The 21,414-nt window shown below is 51.9% G+C and overlaps 1 pseudogene; it reads right to left on the bottom strand.

Annotated features, from left to right (window-relative positions):
• Window positions 1–13,153: 13,153 nt before the first annotated feature.
• The window catches only part of LOC128948101 (Fc receptor-like protein 2), a 77,948-nt pseudogene continuing 69,687 nt past the window's right edge, over window positions 13,154–21,414 (bottom strand).

Below are 21,414 nucleotides of genomic sequence, written 5' to 3'. Positions count from 1 at the left end.
CTTTGGCTCCGATGTGGAGCGACTTGTGCAGTTGACGAGCATCCTGCAACGTCCATACGCCTTTTGCTGCGGCGTCCGCTTTGTCATTGCTGATCTGGAAGTAACCTTTGGCTGGGTTGTGGCTGTTGATGTGAATGACTGACATGGTGCCCTGTAGCGAGGAGAGTGCTTCTTCCAGCATTAGGGCCTCTGCAGATGCTGACACACCTGGTCCTGCCATGGCTAGGCAGAGCCTTGCAACGAATATAGAGTCCGTTACTATGTTGAGATGTTCTTCTTAGAAGAGTCCGCACGCCAAGACCACTGTTGCTGCCTCCAGTTGTTGCACTGACAGTGTAGGGTCACATGCTTTGATGCAATGCCATTGTTCTCCTGCCTGCCACACTGCTGTTGCAGTTGAAGTCGTGGAGGAAGCATCTGTGAAGACCGTTGGTCCTGGCTGTGGTCGGTCCTTGACCTTTGGCGGCATGTCCATGTTGACAATGGTCAGCAGCTGAGTCCAGGGTGGTCTGGAGGCGTAGGAGATTTCTCCTCCGAAGCCGGTGAGAGCAAGGGCTAGGTGCTCCAATATTGTGGCTGACTCCGTGGTTGGCTGCTTGCGGAAAGGAAGGTGGATGCTTGTCGGCTCGGTTCCTAGGTGTTTCAAGGCCAGTTTCCTGCCTTTCATGATGAGGTTAGTGATGCATTCGATTCCCGGGGAAAATGCATGAGCGGGTCTTCCGAGGACCACCCATTGGATTGGTCAGGACTTTTCGGAAGGTCCTTGGGCCAGTGCTCCCACTCCCCCCTTCGGTGTAAAGTGGACATATAGGTCCAGCAGCATGGCTGGGTTCCACCTGGCAAGTGTGCCAGTGGACATCTGGCTTTCGATGAAGTCGAGGGAGCTCGTTGCTTGCGGCGTCAGCTCCTTGGGTTCCCAGGGGTGCTTTCCTTTCAGGAGGTCATATAAAGGGTCCATGACCTCGGGAGGAATTAGGACGATGTTGCGAAGCCACGCAGCGATCCCACCAGGTGTTGCACGTCTGGTCCCTTTTTCGTGTGAAGTGTTATAGCCACCAGCTGGGTGCTTTTCCATGCCCGGGACTGCCCTCCCACCCCGTTCACTGGAGGGACTTCTTTGAATTGCCAATGTATGGGCCAATATGCCTGGGGAAAAATCGTGCAGTCTGATCCCGTGTCCGCCCAAAACTGAAACCCTATGACGTGGGGATCCTGACTGCCATAAAGGCGGCATGTCCCCCACACCATCAGGGGCTCCTTCCCTATTTTCATGGCCAGGGCCACCCAGGGGTCCCACTCTGGGGCGTCCCCTGCTGGCCCTGTGGCACCGGCGCGGCTTGTGGCGGTGGGGGGTGCTAAAGTACTGCTGGCGGTGCTGCGCAACTCTGCCATTGTGCTGCTGGCGGGGGTGTGAAACTGACTGCTCCCTGTGGGGGCATGGGGTATGAGGGTCCCCTGCCCCACTGGGGGTTGCTGTAGCTGGGCCGCTGGGTGTTCCAGGTGGGAGAAGGCTGGATACGGCCCGGCTGCCCCCTCCCTCTCCTGTTTCCCTGAGGCCTGGATCTGCATTCCTTAGCTAAATGCCCCTTTCTTCCACATGCCCAGCATGGTCCCCTAAGTCCCCCCTGGTGTGGTGGAGCAGCTGCTGGTGGGCGTCTTGGCTGGGGGCAGTTTACTGCCAAGTGGCCTGCCTGGCCACGCTTAAGGCATGCCATTACACTGGTTATTGCAGTGTGAACTGCTGCTTGGATGGGAGCTAGATGTTCTTCCTTTGCAACGTGTCTGATCATGGCAGCTATATTAGACCCCTGCGGCAGTGATCTTAAAATGTCCTTGGTGGCTGAGTTGCATTGCTGGCGTAGGCATTCTGCCAGCACAGGACCCTTCACCTCTGAGGGTAATGCAGAGGAATCTAATGCTGCCTGAAGACGGTCCACGAACTGAGTGAAGCTCTCACTCTCACTCTGTTTTATAGATGACCATAGGGAGGGTTTGGCTATTACTTTGGAAGCAACACGGATGGCTTCTCGGGCAGCACGGGTTGTTGTCATGACCTCATGGGCCCGCAAGCCCTCAGCCTGCGCCTGGGGGGGTGATCATAGTGGGGTCTGTTCCCATTAACCTCTGTATGCTGGAGCCGTGCAGTGGATGGTCAGCTCCCGTTATCTGGGCTAGCTGCTTTATGCAGTTGTCCTCCCACTCTTGTTTAAAAACGATCATCCCTGCCCCATCGAAAATCATCCTGCACGTCAGCTTAATATCAAAGGGAAGCATGTCGTCCCCTCCAAAAACGCCGTCAATGAGTGTGGAAACCATGGCAGAATTCATTCCCTTGTCCGCAATCGCTTTGATAATTGCCTGCACGTCTTTCGGATTTACTGGGGAATAGGTCCTTTGGTTTCCACCTGCCCCCGCCACACGGACCGGGAACACCAGTGTGGCAGACGGAGCCCACTCCGCGCACGCTATTTTTATTTTCCGCCCGTCTGTAAGTGGGGTTCAATCTTTCTCTGATAACCCCTTCACCCACGCGGGAGCGCTGTGACTAGTGACCTTACATGCCGCTGCTCTCTTTCTGTTAAAACTAGAATCCGAGTCGGAATCCTCCGATCCCCTCTCGAGCTCAGAGCTCGAGTCCAAGTCCCAGCCAGAAATGGACTGGCCGGAGGTTTCCAGGCTGCTCTGCCGTTTTCTCGGGCTCCGACCCCGCCTCTTCCTGCGGGGGTCGGGCCGTTCCCTCCCCCTGGGGTCCCCCCGCCTCCTGCTGGGGGAGGTCCTTTCCCTATAAGGACCTAATTTGAATAGAGTGCTCTGATTGATCTTACGCCCCTCCGCGGGGGCCGCCCCTTCTCCCCACTCGCCTGCGCATGCGTTGTTAAGCAGGCTGACTGCATTTCGGCCCTCTGCATCTTCCTTTCTACCCTGAACACGCGGTTCGGTGCCATTTTCAAATGCATGGGGGGGGGGGGGGGGGGGCGTTTTTATCGATCACTATAGGGTCCAACAATCCGGCCGCGTTCCGCGCCTCCTCCGCGAGCCCCTGCCCAAATGCCCACGCGTGTTCCCCCCCCTCCGATGGTGAGTCTGCTCGCTGAGGGGGTTCTACGTTCATGCCTCCGCGCGCTCGCCCGGGTCAAAATTCTCCGCGGTTTGCGTTGCCGCGCCCACCCCGAGCTGCGGCGCGGCTAATAAACAGGTTCACGCAGCTTTCCAGGTTTCTTGCTCTTGTCGAGCTTTTTGCAGAGCCTGGATATTTCTGCCCCATGATTTTAGGGCTTTCCCTGAGCCTGAGGACATAGCTTCCTCGGCCAGAGCTTTTGTACAATTATCCCAAACCCCCGAATGGAGGATATCTATCGGGCTTTCTATAGCCCCAAGCTTAATCAGTCTCAGCAATGCAAGACTTAAATCTTTAAGCTTACACTCAGTACCCCATTGCGCATGCATCTGACTTACACCTTCGCTATGGCCTCCATCGTCCACGCTGGTCCGGGGCCGTCCCCCCCACTGCAGATGGACCCGCTGCTGCAGCCGCCGTCCTCTGTCCAGGCGAATTCCCGTTTCATGACCTTCTTCCTGGGTGTCGGCACCAGTTGTTGCCTTCTGATATAAGGCAAGGCGACCTGGTTTCGAGGAACAGCACGGCGACCCAAACTCTCCAGGGTCGCTCGGGCCAAAGAGCACGCAGACACCAATGTGGTAGATGGTCAAAGGCCTTTATTATCTCATCTCGTGGGGTTTTATAGTCTAAGGGGTCTCTCTACGTCAGAGGGGCTCTGTAGTAACATCTATGGTTAGTAAGGAGTGGAAAGTTACCAGGAGTGGAAAGTTACTAGCATTACTATCATTAGGGGGGCTACATTCCTAGTTACATACCTAGGGTGATCTCTTATCTCAGGGGATTAGGGAAAAAGGAGTCCTGCGCTTTCCGTCACATTGCATGATCTTCCGATCGCCTGTCCCTATCTATCACACCCCCCCATCACGTTTCCTCCACCAGAGGAATCTGGCAGAGCCCTGGACCTTCCTTGCTCTGATGGCGAAAGTGGCCTTCAGGAGGCTCTGGATTCTCTTGTTCCCTGTCCCAAACCCCTCCTCTGCCATGTTCCCCACACGAGGATCTCACAAAGGCCCTGAGGATGTTCCTGAGCCTCCCCATTTGCCCAGGGCAGTTGGAATCAGGCCATGGCACAGGGTGGGGTGTCAGAGACAGGAAAAGTTTGAAGTCTGGAGACATTTTGGAACACCTCTGTGTGGCAGGGGTGGGTCAGGACTTGCTTTTGGTGAGACAGGGCCCTGTCTGTCCATCATCTGTCAGCCATGGCACACTGGGGAAAGTGTGACACTTTGACAAAGCCAGCTCCTGAGTAGCCAGGTGCCCAGAAGTGCCAGCTGGGGAGAGGGCCCTGGGTGGCTCAACTGGCTTAAAAGGCAGAGCATGAGGTGGCCATGTCCCTGACCCTATCTGCTCATGGGGTGTCTGTCCCCTCCACGCTGGAACCCAGAAGTTGGCAACTCATACAAATGAGAAATATCTGTCAAGGAAACTGGGAAAAGTTCCTGGAATGGAAAGAAACCCATCTCAGAAACTTTCTTTAATTTCAAAGATGATCTGGCTTCCAGGCCAAAGTGTAGGAAAAGGAATACCTGCTCTTCTCGGGGAAATTTATAAACCAGAACAGAACAAACAACACAAACCCAGAACTTTCCCTCCCACTCAGCGCTGTTGCTTTTTGTGGCAGTTATAACCGCGTCCAGAAGGGGGTGCTGCAGGGAGCACTCCCGGCCAGCAGGGGGCGCCCCGGTCCAGCTCCATCCCCTCAGGGGCCATGGTGGCCTCGGACGGGAGGCAGGAGGGGAAATAGCTACTTTTGCAAACTCATGGGCACCAATCGCTCCTGGCACAACCACCGGCAGCGGGCAGAAGCCGCCAAGGCAGCAAGTTGGATCCCAGTGCCCACTGGCAGCGTAGCAGTGTCCCGGGGCAAGACACACGCCCTGCACAACACCCATGGCCGCTCTCCATGATCCCGAATGGAAGGAAGGCCGCACCTGACCCCAGGCAGGTCTCGGGTCCACAGCAGCACCTCTGGTGGCTTTACACCCCAATTCCTACAAACCCTCAGCCTTTCACTAAGGTGAGGACGGCAGGGATTGAGCAGCTTTGGGGAAACCTGGAATCCACACAGGATCACTCCCCACAGCCCCACCACAGCTGCAGTCAGAGCCACAGCTCAATATTTCCACACTTCTCCCTCTTGTCTGGCAACCACAGCCAAAAGCCAAATGCTCTTCCCAGGCCATTCTAAAGGGCTGCAGGTTTGAGGCAGGAAGGAGGAGGGAACCGGTCAGGTTGTTGAGCAGAGTGTTGCGGGATACTCAAGGTTTTTGGGGCTATCTCAGACACTTGCTGCAAGGGACAAAATGATCAATTGCGGCATTTCTGGACTAGTTCTCACACAGCTGCCATTACAGGGGGCGATTTCCAGCCAGCGCTGCTCTGAAAACCATCAAAGGCCCTCACAGCGACACTGCTTGGGCTCCCTTTGGGTTTTGTGCTTCTTGAAGTGCCGAGTAAACCACAGGCAGGCCTTTTTCCACCCACAGAATTCTCACCTCTGCAGCAGCTCTAAAGCTGCCAGAATGAAAGCAAAGGAGGCAGGGGGGACCCTCAGGTGCTGGCTGCCACCTGGGGCTGGCCAGAGCAGGGCTGGGCAATGGCCATCCCTGTGCAGTGGGGCTGGGCCATGGCTGGGCCCCACCCTTGGATTCCCACTCCAACAACATCAGCCACTCCAAAATACTTTTCACTATCTGAACAACATCGCAATATTTATTCAACAGTATAACCAATAATGTAACATCAATTCATACAATATCCAGTAAAAGTCAACTTCCATTAACTTGTTTCTGTCAATATATGCCAGTAAAGAACTCTTACTCCTGTTTCCGCATCTTTACCTAAAAGCCCTGTTTTTCAAAATTATAGTAGTTCAGAGAGAAGGGGATTGTATTTTCCATTCCAAGGGAGGTTCCCACCTTGTTCAGCTTCCTTGTCAGAGCTGAACAAAGAAACACCATTTCTGCCAGTTTCACCAAAGAGCTGCATTTTTGTTCCAGGAGCTGGGAACCAGGTCCTATGCCTCCTTGGAACTGGCATGGGCACCAGTAAGCCACCTCATTAGGAGCACTGGGATGGGGACTGCAGAGCCACTAAGCACGCTGGGCTTAAGAGGATCAAATCTGATTTTGATTTATGTCTCAACATATGCTACACATGAGGGGAATAATGACTCTGGGTTGTACATGTGCTGGGAACCCTGTCCCTTGCAAGGCTTCACACAACAGACGATCAGGGGAGAGAAAGCTTCAGTGATCGAGCTATGAGTGATCCCCACTGGCTGATGGGACAGATGCCTGAGGAAAAATATCTATGAAAAAATGCCCAGGAAATCAGGCTGTGGGAGGAGACTTTGCAAATAAAAGCAGTTAACTGTGACACAACAGGAGTGTTTTGCTTTGGGTTTCTTGCAGGGATCAGGGGCTCGCTCAGAGGGTCAGTTTGGCCCTCCTCCCCTGTGGGATTCACATTCTCTGAACCTGAGAGAAGCAGTGAGAGAAGCAAAGAATGATCCAAACAATTCTCATCTCATTTACTGCTCCTGTGTTGTTCACATGTGGAATGCATTGTGGAAGATTGTTTACCTGAAGGGAATTGGTAATTAGATTCTGGTGTGAGAGTTTTGATTCACTGACCAGTTGAATCCAGGTGTGTGAGTGTGTCGGGACTGTTGGCTGACAGTCATGAGATTGTGTGCAGTGGAGTGCAGCTGAGTGCTTGGCAGATTCAGTTTAGAATGTAATGTAATATAATATAGAATAATACAGTATAATAAAGTACTTAATTAGCCTTCTGATAAGATGGAGTCAGATGCATCATTCCTCCCAGATGTTGGGAAAAATATCACCGATACTACCCCCACTCGCCTTTTCCTCCTGGTGGTCCTAATCCCCTGCCTGCATCCATTCTTCCCTGCTTCGCTGCTTCCATGAGGCAGCTCATTCCTTCTCATCCGGGACGTTCCTTCCTTGCCTCCTCGATGGAGCAGATGCTGCCTGTACCCACCCGTCGCCTCTGCCGTATTTCCCGTGCTGCCCACAGTCCCGAGCCTGCTGCACCTGCCCACCACAGCCCCAGCCCGCGGCAGCCAGCCCAGAGCCACCAGTGCCGCAGCACCAGCCCGCAGCCAGCCCGCAGCAGCCAGCCTGCAGCCATTGCTCGCCCATGCCAGAGACACGCAGGTGCCGTCCATAGAAATCACGCCCAGCCACTCACAAAAGCCATGTGGGCTCGCCCTGGCTTGCAGCACACACACTCCATCTGCCCAGCTGGTGTCCACAGAGTGCCCGGGCTTCTTGCGGTAACGCTGTCCCTGTATTCTGTTTGTCTCTCCATCCTTTCCCCTTTCTACTCCTTTCTCTCCCCGTTTAGTAAGATCACTTACCCTCCTTTCTCAATTAACAGTTCTCTGATGTAATATTGCCACGGTGGTGCTTCATTTTCATCTGAGAACCCTTTCAGCAAGAATCCTCCCCAACTCCCCCTCTTACAGCGGGATGGGACAGGGGTAGTGGGAGGGGGAATGGGGAACCCCTGGGTGTACTGCAAGCACTGTGGGGAGAGAATGGGGCGGTCCCTGAGGGTACTTGGGCACTTGGATGGGGCTGGCGAGCCCCTCCAGGTATGAGCAAAGGGATGGGGGAGCCCTTGGGGGTAGTGGAAGAGGAAATGGCAAGCAGAGGGTGCCCTGTGTAGCCTTCCCCAACCAATGAGCACCTCCCTTGGAAGGATGGGCAACCACAGGAGCCATGGAGGGAGCACCCCCAGTGTCATCCAGTGCCTCCCGCTTCCCAGAGCATCACTACTTTTGGTGTAGATTTTCATAGATGTCACTGGGTTCCCACGGTTGCCTTTGCAGCTCCATGTACGTCGCCTGAGGATCCTCCACTGGGGGTGCCAGTGGGTCTGGGGGGGCCCTGTGGGAATAGGGGGCTGTGTGGAAGGGGATGGGAGGTGCTGTGGGTTTGGGTAAAAGGTGTATCATGGCTGGAGGCTGCACTCACCTTTCCTGGTGCTTCCTGGCATCTGCAAAGGAAAACTGGGGGGGTGACTTTGGAGACCTAGGGGCCCCAATCCACCCTTGGGAATGCTGAACCACCACCAGACACACAATTCTTCCCTGGCCCCCCCCGTATCCCTGATGCCCCCCCAAGTATCCCTGACCCACCCCACTTGCACCAACACCCTGAGTCCCCAGAACCCCGAGCCTGGCAGAGAGGGGACCCCTGGTAGAATCCTCAACATCCCTGCAGGACCCTCCAACAGCTCCTCAGGTCTCTGAGGCATGGTCATTGGGGGTTCAGCCTCTCCCAAGTCAGGGGCTGTGGGTGCTACCCTAGGGCCCCCCTTCTCTGGGGGCCTTCCCACATCTCTCCATGTCCCCCGTCCACCAATTATCACCCACCCACACGGTGCCACCGATGCCAGGCCACAATGACACCCACAAGCAGGAGCAGGAAGAAAAGGGCCCCACCGACCCCTGTGGCCACTGCAAAAAACAGAGGGGGACACATCAGGATAACCCATCACCCCAGCGGACCCGCACTCCCTGGTGACCCTGTGGGACCCCCCCTCTGCCCGTGTGTCCCCATGTTTTCACCGTCAGTGCCAGCTCTGGGCTGAGTGCTCGGAACACGCGGTGCCCATCCTGTCTCAGCTGGTTGGTGACCATGCATTTGTAGGTTCCTGAATGTCCCACATCGATGTTCCCGAGCTGTAGGTGGGAATCCCCGGCCACCTCCTGCCCGTTGTGCAGCCAGGTAAAAGTGACAGGAGCTGAGCCCACCTGCACCGAGCAGTGCAGGGTCACGTTGTCACCTGCATGCACCTGATGTGCCAGGGGACCAGGGGTGATGGTGGCATTGGCCACGGGCACTGTGGGGACACAGACAGGGCTGGCACCTGGCAAGGTGGGATGGGGGTGCTGTGGGTGGGGTCATCCCCAGCCCGAGGGTCCCACTCACCCAGGACGGTGACATTCAGGGGGTCACTCTCGGCCACGCTGTCCCCGTCTCTGACCCGGCACCGGTAATGGCCGCTGTCATTGTCCCCATCATGCCCGAGCTCCAGGTGGGGGCCGGTGCCCAGCGGTGCCCCTGAGCCCTCCCAGTGCCAGGAGAAGGACAGGGGACCTGTCCCCACAGCCACTGTGCAGCTCAGCACCAGGAGGTCCCCAAGTGCCACCTGTCCCCCGGGGGGCTGCTCTGACAGGGACACCCCTGAGCGTGGGATCCTTGTGAGAGGGGGGGACACCAGGGGACAGTGAGGGACCTGAGGAGGTTTGAGGAGGGGCAGGGAGACCCCATTGAATTAGAAGGAGTGCAGAGATTGGGAGGAGCTTGGAAAGGAAGCCCACAGGGGATGGGGAGTTCAGGGAGGAGACACCTGGAGAGGGAGGGGGTCTGACAATAGAAAGGAGACCCAGGGAACCACGGAGGAAATGGTGGGATCTGGGGAACTTGCAGGGACCTCAGAGAGGGGTGGGGGGACCCAGGGAGGGGTGAGAGGACCCAGTGAGGGATGGGGGGACACAAGCCAGCAATGGGGGACCTAGGAACATACCTGGGGCAGGGACTGCAGGACACAGAAAAGATGTCTGGGCTGGAAGGGAGAAGTGACAGGGCTCAGTGGGGGTGGCATCATGGGGACAGAGACACATGGGGCGCAGGGTGTGGGGGCTGTCACCAAACTGTCCCTGTGGGGACAGCAGATCCTGTGGGATAGTGTGTGGGGCTAGTTCCCAAAAGATTTGGAGAAGCAAGGGACATGTCTGTGTCATAGCCACCTGTGCACCACATCCTTGTGGCATAGACACGTTGGGAACAGGGACACTGAGGCCACCCCGGGCTGAGGCAGAACATGGGGACACGGTGGACACCGTGGGCATGAGGACACCATGGACACAGCCCATGCTGGCCCAGGTCACCCCCACCAGCTCATGATCCCATCCCCATGATCCCATCCCCATGGCCACATCCTCACCGTTCTAATCCCCTTCTTTCCCTGCATCCCAGATCCCTTGTCCCTATGCCCAGAGCTCCCTGAGCCCAAAGGTGCCAGTCCCCACATTCCTGTCCCCTCATCCCCATTCCCAAATTCCTGCATCAGTCAGAGTCCCACCAAGGTCTGCTGTGTTTTACATGGAGGGCACTGCCAACATTGGGAACCTCAAGAGACCCCACAGCCCCCCTGTGCCCCCTCCCTTCCCCATTCGCAGGGTGTCAGGACCATGCCCGGGGCACTCACCCCACAGGAGCATCGCCACCTTCCCGGCCATCCCGGTGTCCCCAGCCATGTGCACTGGCTGTCACTCACTGCTGGGGGTTGCTGTCCCCTGGGTGGTGGCTCTTTGGCCAAAGGAGAAGGAAGTGAGGTCAGGTCTTGCCCTCATGTGTAGGTGGCACCTGGTGGGGGCAGGGTGGCCACAAGCTGGGGACAGGCTGTGGGCAGGGTGGGGACAGGATGGGGACAAGCCTGGGTGGGACACAGTGGGACATGGGGTTCCCAGGGGTGGTGAGCTCAGAGGGTTTGGGGAGCCATGTCTGCGTGTCCAGGGCAATGGGGAGGTCCCAGGGATTTGGGGCCCTTGGAATGGGGGTGCTGAAGAGGAAGAGCCACTAGGAATGGTGGTGCCATAGGAATGGGGGACCTCAGGGATTGGGGACCCAGGGGTACGTGGGCTCCAGGAATTTAGGGTCATGGGATGGGGATGCTGGGGGAATGGGGGGTGTCATAAGAATTGGGGTCCTGAGAGAATCAAGGTTCTGGGAGAAGGAGGTTTTCAGGGGATGAAATGAACATGAGAGGCTTCCTTGGGAATGGGGTGCTGGGCCATGGAGATCCTGGGGAATGTAAATATTGGGATAGCGGTCCCAGACAAGGTGGGACATAAGGAATGGGACTCCCATGATTTGATTTCCAAGGGAATGGATGTGCCAGGGAAGGGAAGTGGCTGGGTGGACCCATGGGTCTCAGCTCCTTCCCTGGGTGCCTCAAATTTTTTCATTGACTCAGGGCCCAGCACAGCATCCACAAGGTGCCGTCAGTCTGGGTGTCACCCCAGACAGATTCTGAGGGTCTCTGGGTCTGTGAAGCTGCAGCAGAGGTGAAAATTCTGTGGGTGGAAAAACGCCTGCCTGTGGTTTGCTCAGCCCCGCAAGCAGCACAAACCCCCAAAAAGAGCCCAAGCAGTGGCTCTGCGAAGGCCTATGATGGTTTTCAGAAAAGGGCTGGCTGGAAACTCCCCCTGGAGGGGCGGCTGGGAGGCAACCAGTCTGGAAATGCAGCAATTGATCATTTTGTCCCTTGCAGCAAGGGTCTGCGAGAGCCCCAAAAACCCTGTAAAAACAACAAGAATCTGCTGAACAATCTGACTGTGTCCATCCTCCTTCCTGTGTCAAGCCTGCAGCCCTTTGGAACAGCTCAGGAAGAATATTTGGGTTCTGGTTCGGCTGCCAGATAAGAGGGAAATGTGTGGAAATGCTGAGTAGGGGCTCTGCCAGAGGCCAGGGTGGGGCTGTGGGGAGTGACCCTCTCTGGATTCCAGGTGTCTCCAAAGCTGCTCCATCCCTGCCCTCCTCACCTGAGGGAAAAGCTGAGGGCTTGCAGGAATTGTGGTGTAAAGACACCAGAGGTGCTGTTGTGGACCCCAGACCTGCCTGGGGTCAGGCGCTGCCTTCCTTCCATTCGGGATCATGAGAGCCATTGTGGGTGTTGTGCAGGGCATGTGCCTGGCCCAGGACACTGCTATGCTGCCAGTGGGCACTGGGATCCAACCTACTGCCTTGGCGGCTTCTGCCCACTGCTGGTGGTGGTGCCAGGAGCGATTGGTGCCCGTGAGTTTGTAAAAGGAGCGATTTCCCCTCCTGCCTCCCGTCCGAGGCCGCCATGGCCCCTGAGGGGATGGAGCTGGACCGGGGCGCCCCCTGCTGGCTGGGAGTTCTCGCTGCAGCGCCCCCTGCTGGCCGGGAGTGCTCCCATCAGCATCCCCTGCTGGCCGCGGTTAAAACTGCCACAAAAACCCAACAGCGCTGAGCGGGAGGGAAAGTTCTGGGTTTGTGTTGCTTGTTCTGTTCTGGTTTATAAATTTCCCTGTAAAGAGCTGTTATTCCTTTTCCTACACTTCTGCGTGGAAGCCCCATCATTTCTGCAACTAAAAAATGTTTTAGACATACATATCCTTTCAGTGCCAGAAATATTCCCACTTTTCCTGGCAGATATTTCTCATTTAAATGAGTTGCCAACTCCTGGGTTCCTGCCTGGATGGGACAGACACTGCAACAGGGGAGAGGGTCAGGGACTTTGTCACATCATGCTCTGCTGTTTAAGCCACTTCAGCCACCAAGGGCCCTCTCCCCATCTGGCACTTCTTGTCACCTGACCACTCAGGAGTTGACTTTGGCAGAGTGTCACACTTTCCCCACTGTGCCATAACTGACAGACTGATGGACAGGTGGGGCCCTGTCTCAGCAAATGCAAAGCCTGACCAACCCAAGCCACACACAGCTGTTCCAAAATGTCTCCAGACATCAAACATTTCCTGTCTCTGACACCCCACCCTGTGCCATGCCCTGATCCTGACTGCCCTGGAAAAGGGGGAGGCTTTGGAACATCCTCAGGGCACTTGTGACATCCTCGTGTGGGGAACACGGCAGAGAAGGGGTTTGGGACAGGGGAGAAGAGAATCCAGAGCCTCCTGAAGGCCGCTTTGGCCATCAGAGCAAGGAAGGTCCAGGGCCCTGCCAGATTCCTCTGGTGGAGGAAACGTGCTGGGGGAAATGTCTGGGGTTTATTCTTTGTTGGCGGCTTTCCCTGGAAATTGTTACTTTTATGACAATTTGGACTCTGAATCTTGTTGCTGTTGCTGTTGATTTTATTCTCTTTCATTGCTGTTTCATGAAAATTGTCCTTCTCTCAGCCCTTTGGGATCTTTGTGCCCCCACAGGGAGGCAGAGGGGCAGTTTTAGTGGCAGCCCACACACAAGTGAGTGCCCATGGGTGGGGACCCCCAGTGCCCCCCAGTTCCCCCCAGTGTCACAGCACATTCCTGTAGATGTCACCGGGTTCCCGTGGTCACCCCTGGGGTCTCCACAGCTCTGCGTAGGTCACCTGGGGATCCTGGAGGGTGGTGGCACAGGGGGACGCTGTGAGAGACACGGGCTGTGGGATCTGGGTGGGGTGACCCTTGTGGGTGACATGTCCCTCTGCGTGTGTCCCCCCCGTACTCACCCCCTGCCCTCTTGGTGACCGCGATGTGGGTGTACAGCACCTCCCCCTCCTTTGGAGGGGCCGGGGAATCCGGGGGGGCCCTGAGGGAATAAAGGGGATGTGGGGGAGGGGATGGGAGATCTTGGGGGTTGGGGTAAAAGGGGAGAGTGTGGTTTGAGCCCCCCACTCACCTTTCCTGTGAGACAGAGTAAAGATCCATTCTGATTTAGGTGAAGTGTCTAAGAAAGGTGAAAAGTCTTTGAGGCCAAAGCTGAAGGAAAAACTCGCATGCCGAGACAGCAAAGAGGCAGCAAGGAGACAGAGAAAGAAAAACAGAGAGACCACAAGGTCGATTTGTCCCCTGCCCCCGACTTAGAAATTCCTTTGATAAAGAAGAACTGGTGCTAAATGTCACGCAGAATGAATATGTATGAACTCATTGTGAAACTGTATGCATATGCATTTGGAAGGATGATAAAAGAAGTCCCGAGGTCTTCAGAAGCACGCATGCCTTTTTGGGGGCTTGCGTCCAGTGCGCATCGTAATAAAAGCATACCGGGCTTTACAACTTTTACAATGTTGTGAGGTTTCTTCTTTTCTCCGCAAAACATTATGGTGACCACGAAGGGACTTCTCTGTCCCCGCAGGGGCAGGGGGGATAGACGGACCTCCATGCCACGTGCGAGGACAGACAACGACCTGCTGGCTGCGGAGGAAGATACGGTATGTACTGAGGGGCCCCCGGGGGAGGGAAAGGAGAGCAAGGGAGTAAACCACCCAGAGACGTCTGGGTTCAGCTGATAGAGCAGCTGTATTAGAGACGGGGTTCATCGTTCTGATAGAGCAGACCGCAAGAGGTTCTGGGGGTGATCCGGGTGAACCCATGTATGTGTGTGTTGGGGGTTCATTGTTCTGATGGAGCAGAACCACTGAGCCCATGTGTGTTTTATTTGTGTGCATGTGTGATGTCCGGACACTGTGTTGCTGTATGGTTAATGTGTGCATTGTGTGGTCAGTGCACTGTGTTTGCAATCGTGCAAGTGTCTAAGTGTATGGTGTACAAAAGAGAGTAGAGCTACAGTGCTATACAGTGCGGGGGCGGTCAGTACTACCCGTGTTTGAAGCAGCCGAGTGAGGCCTGAGGCACCAGCTGCAGCAGGCTGTGGGGGCAGGGAGAGAAGTGCCCTGCGGAGAAGCAAGTGGAGGAATATCAGTAATGGTATTTATCATGTTTAAATGTAGTGATTTGTGTAGATTTGGTACATTTTAACCGTGAGTATGAGCTCAGAGAGTTCCTTTGCCTTGGATGTTTGGATTTGATCTCTAGACTGTGTGCTGTTATTTTGATTGTGTCCAAGAAAAATTGATGTGAGTAAATGCCGAATTATAATATGCTGTGTTGTGTTGAGAAAAGCAAGCACTTTGAGAGATATGCCCTTTCCCAGTGATTTTGTGTGGTGATTTTCTTCTGCTGCATTGTGGTAATTTGATTCTCAGATTGTATAGTAGTGTTTGTGGAGATTTTAAGATTTTGTTGCAACAAGAGTGGCATTTTACATAGGAGAACTATAGTACGGTGATTTATGCTTAACTACGATAAAGCGAGTTAAAGGAATTCCAAGAATTCTCCCCCTCACAGCAATTCAAGCCTTGGCTCTAGTGAATTTGAGATAAAGGGGGCGTGCGAGTGCTAGTGTTTGTGTCTGTAGGCATATCAGAGTTTCGGCTGTGACTAGCACAGCCTTTTTGCAAAGCAGTAAAACAAGTGTAAGTAGGCACAGTTCTTAATTAGATTGTGCAAGAAGAGAACTAGAAAAGACTGATATTTTGTTTGATCAGAACATAGTGTCTATGTCACGTTTTTGATTAGCATGCTGTGTGAGGTGACAGTGGCTGTCCCCTGGGCACAGGGACAGCTCTGGCTGCCCCGTCTCCCCAGGGAACACAAGAATGGCCTGTGGGCAAAAGCTGGATGTGCAGGTATTATTGCAGTGCGGTGTTTATGAGAAACACTGGTATTGCTGTTTTGCTGTCAGGGCACATGCCCCGAGTGTAAATTAGAGGTTTCTGGTCAAGCGGATTCAGAACCTAAGGTCTTAGAGCTTGTGTGTGGGAATCACATCTGATACCTGCCACCTGGAGCTGTGTGTGTAGGAGGAAAACTGAGAAACTACTGTGAAGGTCTGTAAAAAGGTTTGAGTGGAAGCTAGATAGGGCAAGGAGAAATAAATAATGAGAACTGACCAGAGCAAACAGGTTCCTAAATTAGCCCCTTTTGGGAGGGGCTCACCGGGAGGAGGTTGCCAGTAAGAGCAGCTCAGAAAATAAAAAGATTTATAATACTTCATTGCAGTTAGTACTGTTTTATAATAGGAAGATAAATGGGATGGGGTTTTGGTATGCTGAAATGTCTTTTTTTTTTAAGAAATCACCCAGAATGGCAAAGAGGTTGTAAAATCAGACTGCCCTCTGGTCTTGGCCCTTGAAAAAGGAAAACAAGGCAAAGGAAAGCAAATCAAACATGTTGTTCAGCATGCAGCATAAGATAGCAACGTATGAAATGAGGCAAGGATTATCATGCTGAAATGTAAAGCAATCACAGTTCGCAAAATGAGTACATATGATTTGCTAAAGGCTCCTCCCAAGGTAAGGGAGGGAGGATAAAGATGACCTCCCCAAAAGGGAAGAATTTTTGTTGACACAAGGGTCATATATTCAGTTTTAATAAACCTTTAGTACCTGTGGAGAATGTTTATGTTGTAGTGTGGGGAATGAACAACTGGCCAGTCTGAGAAGGCATACTTGTGCAAACCTTTAGAGTAACATGTGTACTATGTGTACCTAAAATCTTTTGTACAATTTGCTCAATTTGCTAAACATTCTCAAATGAGAAAGGTTACTCTGGAGGCAAATGATATAAAGAGGTTAGGCTTAACATTAACAGACACTGAAATTAAAGACATTAGTAAGGAGATATTGGAGTAAGTAAAAGAGTGTTTTCAAGGGTATGGGCCTCTGCTGTACCAGGGAGAGTGAAAGATGCTCCCCCATGAGCATCAAGCTTAAGGAAAGAACACAACTACTGAGAACTGAGTAGTACCCTCAAAAGGAAGATAAGGAAGGAATCAGCCCAATAACTGATAGTACCGGATTAAGGGCTGTCAATAAGATAACACAGAATTTATACCCTGTGGTAGCAAATCCATAGACTTTACGAACTTGTTTAACACCTGAGCTAACCTGGTTCACTGTTTTAGGCCTAAGAGATGCCTTCTTTTGCCTCCCTATCCACGAAGCCAGACAGAAAATTTTTCCATTCAAACACAAGCTCACATAGTCCATGTGCCTGAAGGCTTCAAGATTCCCCACTCCAATTGGAGAACAGCTTGCAAAGACCCAGAGTCCCGGGAAGCTCCACAAGAGGAAAGGAGGCTGTTGCAGTACGTGGATGATCTTCTAGTAGCTACTCGGACGAGGGAAGCGAGAAAAGCCTGGACGGTAAGCCTTTTGAATTTCCTAGGACTCCAAGGATGCAGAGTCTCAAAGAAAAAGGCACAGGTAGTGAAACAGAAGGTAATCTACCTGAGGTAAGAAGTGAGTGCTGAGCAGCAGACTTTAAGGCAGGGAAGCCGTATGCCAAACCCTGAAACCCCAGACAACGAAAGAACTCCGAACCTTCTAAGGCATGGCAGGGTAGTGCCAGCTGTGGGTTTATAATTATGGACTGTTCGCCAGACCCCTCTATGCTCTTATTGCCAATGGAAACAGAGATCTCCAGTGGACAAAAGATACCACACAGGCCTTTCACCAGCTAAAGAGTGCCCTCATGTTGGCTCCAGCTTTGAAACTTCCAGATGTAAGTAAAGCACTCTTTCTATTTTTCCACGCAAGAAATTGCCCTGGGAATATTGGCTCAGGACTTGGGTCCATGCCGGAGGGCAGTTGCTTACTTCTCTAAGCTACTAGATGCAACAGCCCAGGGCTGGCCAGGTTGCCTCAGAGCTGTAGCAGCAGTTGTGCTGAATATTCAAGAGGCACGCAAGTTTACCCTGGGACAAAAATGACTGTGCTAGTGTCCCACACAGTGTCCGCAGTACTGGAAGTAAAGGGTGGTTACTGGCTTTCACCACAGAGGTTTCTGAAATACCAGGCCATCATGGTAGAGCAAGATGATGTAGAGATTGTGGTGACTAATATTGTCAACCCAGCTTCTTTTCTCAGCACACCATGATTGCCTAGAGACCATCAAAGCTACCTACTCCAGCCGCCCAGACTTAAAGGACACTCCTTTGGACGATGCGGAGACCTGGTTCACTGACGGGGGCAACTACATTGCCAATGGGAAGCGACATGCTGGGTATGCAGTGACCACCTACAGAGAGGTAATCGAGTCTGGACCCTTACCAACAGGTACCTCTATGCAGAAGGCTGAGATAATTGCCTTGACCCGTGCCCTGGAAAGGGCAAAAAGGGAGGAGAATAAACATCTACACAGACTCAAGGTATGCATTTGGAGTCATACACGCACATGGAGCCATCTGGAAGGAGAGGGGACTGCTGACCTCACAGGGAAAGAAGAGACAATCCAGCTGCTGGAAGCAGTTCAGCTACCTGAAAAAGCATATTAAGGAACACCAGAGAGTGAGCTTAAAATTGGAGGAAAGAAATGAGCTGGCGGATGGAGAGGCAAAGAAAGCAGCAAAGGGTGAGGTACAGATTTTCCCCGAAGGTAAGCCATAATACAATAATACTAATCAAAGGAGACATACACCTGCAAGGGGTGGGTTACCATTGAAAGAGAGCTAGTAATCCCTTCCCATTTTCATGGTTACTAGTAAAGGAAGGGCACTAGAAAACACACTAGGGCCTAACTACTTAAAAGCCTTTTATAGAGTGTGGCTCCTTTCTCAAAATGACCAAGGCTACGAGTGATACAGAGTGCATTGAAATGAAGTGTTAACTTTGAAGTAGTAATTTCCACAGGCTTTCTAGAACACAAATCTGATTGAAAGAATCGTTGTATCGTTGTCAGGAATTTATATGCCACTATCACTCAGGTAAGCCGACAATGTGATCCTTGCCTCCAGACTAACCCCAAAATACCCCCCTCCGGGCCAAAACTCCTTCCGACTGGGAGAGGCCATGGGCCTGTACAGCAGTGGCAAATTAACTTTTCAGAACTCCCAAGGAAAGGGGGGCATCACTATTTACTGGTATTGATAGATACATTTCCAGGGTGGCCAGAAACATTCCCCACTAGAACTGTCAAAGCTCAAGAGGTGACCAGATTATTTTTACAAGAAATAATACCACGCTTCAGAGTTCCAGCCACGATATCCTCATTTCATTTCCAAAATAGTGCAACAGATTAGTAGCCATCTGGGCATAGATTAGGAACTTCACACCCCATACCACCCCCAATCAAGTGGCCAGGTGGAGAGAATGAATCATTTGATTAAGCAGCAGATTGTAAGACTGGGGCAAGAAGTTCATCTACCCTAGCCCAAGCTCTTCCACTAGCACTATTGCAAATTCAAACTAAACCTTGAGCTAAAGGAATGCTGAGTCCTTTTGGAATGCCTTATAGAAGACCATATAGAATACAAAGGGAATGTCCAGAATGTCCACCTACATGGTGGCATTAAGCAAGCAACTCAGAGTAATTGAGAAACATGTGGCTGGAACTTGGAGCAGGGAGTTAGATAGCCTGGGGATGATGTATATGTTAAGTCTCTTACAGAGAAGACTTCGGAACCACAGTGGGAGAGACCACTGCGAATACTTCTCACCACCTTCACTGCAATCAAAATCAAGGAGGAGGATGTCTGGATTCATCACTCTCGGGTGAAGAAGGCCCAGAAACCCCTTAAGGAGTGATGCCAGGAGACAATGAACTGAGACTAAAACTTACTCGGGCAAAATGAGTACATTGCAGATGGTCGGGAGTAGCTCATATTTTAGTTTGTAGAATTGTTTTGTGTGGAATCATAACTGAAGTTTTAGAACTTGAGAGTACCTCTATTCAAAGCAATGCTGAATGGCCTTGGTCCCTGGCATTTAATCAGTATGCTGGATCCATGGGAAAACCTCCTGAGATAAAAGAATTAAACATATCTACTGTAGTAATCCATGAGAATCAGGTATGTGAGGAGCAAGAGTAGCAGGAACAGGAACTGTGAACACTTCAAGGAATCTGAGGAGAAGAAATCAAAGTAAAGTGCTGGGTCATCAATAGGACAGCTTATGAGAGACCAGATGTAATTAGTGTCTGAACCTCCCCTGGTGTATATGAACACCAGGAAGTTTGTGATAGCCTAAGTGAATCAGACTGTTGGTGTAATTTCACCTTGATACAGCCTGTAGAAGTGACCTGCCTTTGAGCTCGAGTTGCTATCAGACTTTCATTTGAATTCAAAGTGGACACTACACTTTTTACCACAGCAGGGCCTTATACAACCCATACTAGTTCAGACTCTACCCAAACTTGAACCCAAAGTGTATGAAACAGGCCCCTACGTAGTAAAGAATGCGAGTGAACAACAGCTATTATTCAATCCAGAATGGTCTCTCAAATGTGTGGAGTTGATAATGCAAATTAACATCTCAAAAATCGAACCAGCCTGCTCCTCCTTCCTAAAAACTTCCTTTGAGGGTTGGACAACATGGTTACAAAAACAGGCATATCTCAGGAGCAGAACAAGAAAGGAAGGAGCCAGCTCTCCTGGTGCTTAAAACCAGGAACACCAAGAAATCAGTTTCCTTAAGTCATTTTCTAAGCTGGTTGGCTGAACACCCAGGCAATAGCTGGTAAAGGGTGCTGAACTGCAGCATTATTAACCCAAGCAAGGAAGGTGATTTTCTTTATTTATAGCTATCCCTTTTCCTACTGAGATTTGGATCAGTGATCGTCCCAGTCTGAGGCGGTTGGATTCTGCTTAAAAGAGGTAGAGAGAGAGAGAGACCCCCCCTCAGAGCTCAGCAGCAGTTGTAGGATTTTGAGCATCACTTTTGTGCTGAGTGTTTCAAGCAGCAGAAACCTGATCCCAGTTTCTTCTGAGGCACTGCAACTCTGCAATGAATTTAGGCTCTTCTCTCAGATTTCCCCTTCACTATTTACTTGAGGCTTGGACCTGAAGCTAGGGGCAAGGTGGGTGAGGTTTTGTAGACCAGGAGAGACATTCCTGCTTGCCACACATCTGGGAAATCAGGTGCTTTGGAGGGGGAAGGTGATTCCCTGAGGTCTCTACATTTCAGAACAAACATCTGCCTCAAATATGACCTAAACCTCTGTCAGATACACTTGTGAAGTGTGTCTGAATTTGCAGTGTGAGCCCCTCTGGCAGGGAGGGATGGTCATGGACAAAAAGCAGCTCCTGTTCCCCATAACAAACATCTAACTGGCATATTAGGGACAAGATTAGGAGTTTTAAATGGAATTGATTCAGAAATACTGGTGAATAAACTGGCCACTGCAGCAGGTAGCCTAACAAAATTGAAGCAGCCTTTATAGTAATCTCTCTTGGCATTAGGAACTAGCCAGTGACAGATTTCAAAAGTACTGCCAAAGTAAAGAAGTATGAAAAGGCCGGGGACCAAGACCACAAGTTGATAGTAGAAGCACTTAGTATAGTTCAAGATAATGTGTCTGTAGCTTTCAGTTGTATACAAGCACAGTTATGGATACAAGCAACAGCAGCTCCGATCATATGGGAAAGGGGTGAAGGTAATTTTCCAGCTGAAATTCAAGAAATTGCGTGGGATAATGCAATTGATATTGAAAGGAAGTTTCAATCCTGGCGGACTATGGTGAATTTCACCTATGATCCTGTTTCTAATGTGGCAACTGCCTTTGTGCTTACCATACATAATGCCACTGTTTATGTTATCCATCCCATTGTTGCCCTAGGAATAAACCATGAAAAAACAATACTCTATCCTTCAGAACATAGAGTGTGGGCACGAAAGATGAATGGAAAGTGGCAGACAGTAAACTTAGAATCCTGCATTACTAGAGAACAGATGGGATTCATTTGTGAAAGCAATACTATTAATGTGCAGGATGTGTGTTTAGACACTGAACAGAGTAT

The sequence above is a fragment of the Melozone crissalis genome, unplaced genomic scaffold, assembly GCF_028551555.1.
Source record: "Melozone crissalis strain CALT ecotype California unplaced genomic scaffold, PUWL_Pcris_2 ptg000114l_1, whole genome shotgun sequence".
In the NCBI taxonomy this organism is placed as follows: Eukaryota; Metazoa; Chordata; class Aves; order Passeriformes; family Passerellidae; genus Melozone; species Melozone crissalis.
Note: the sequence above shows the minus strand (reverse complement) of the source record. Positions and strands in the feature narration are given on the sequence as shown.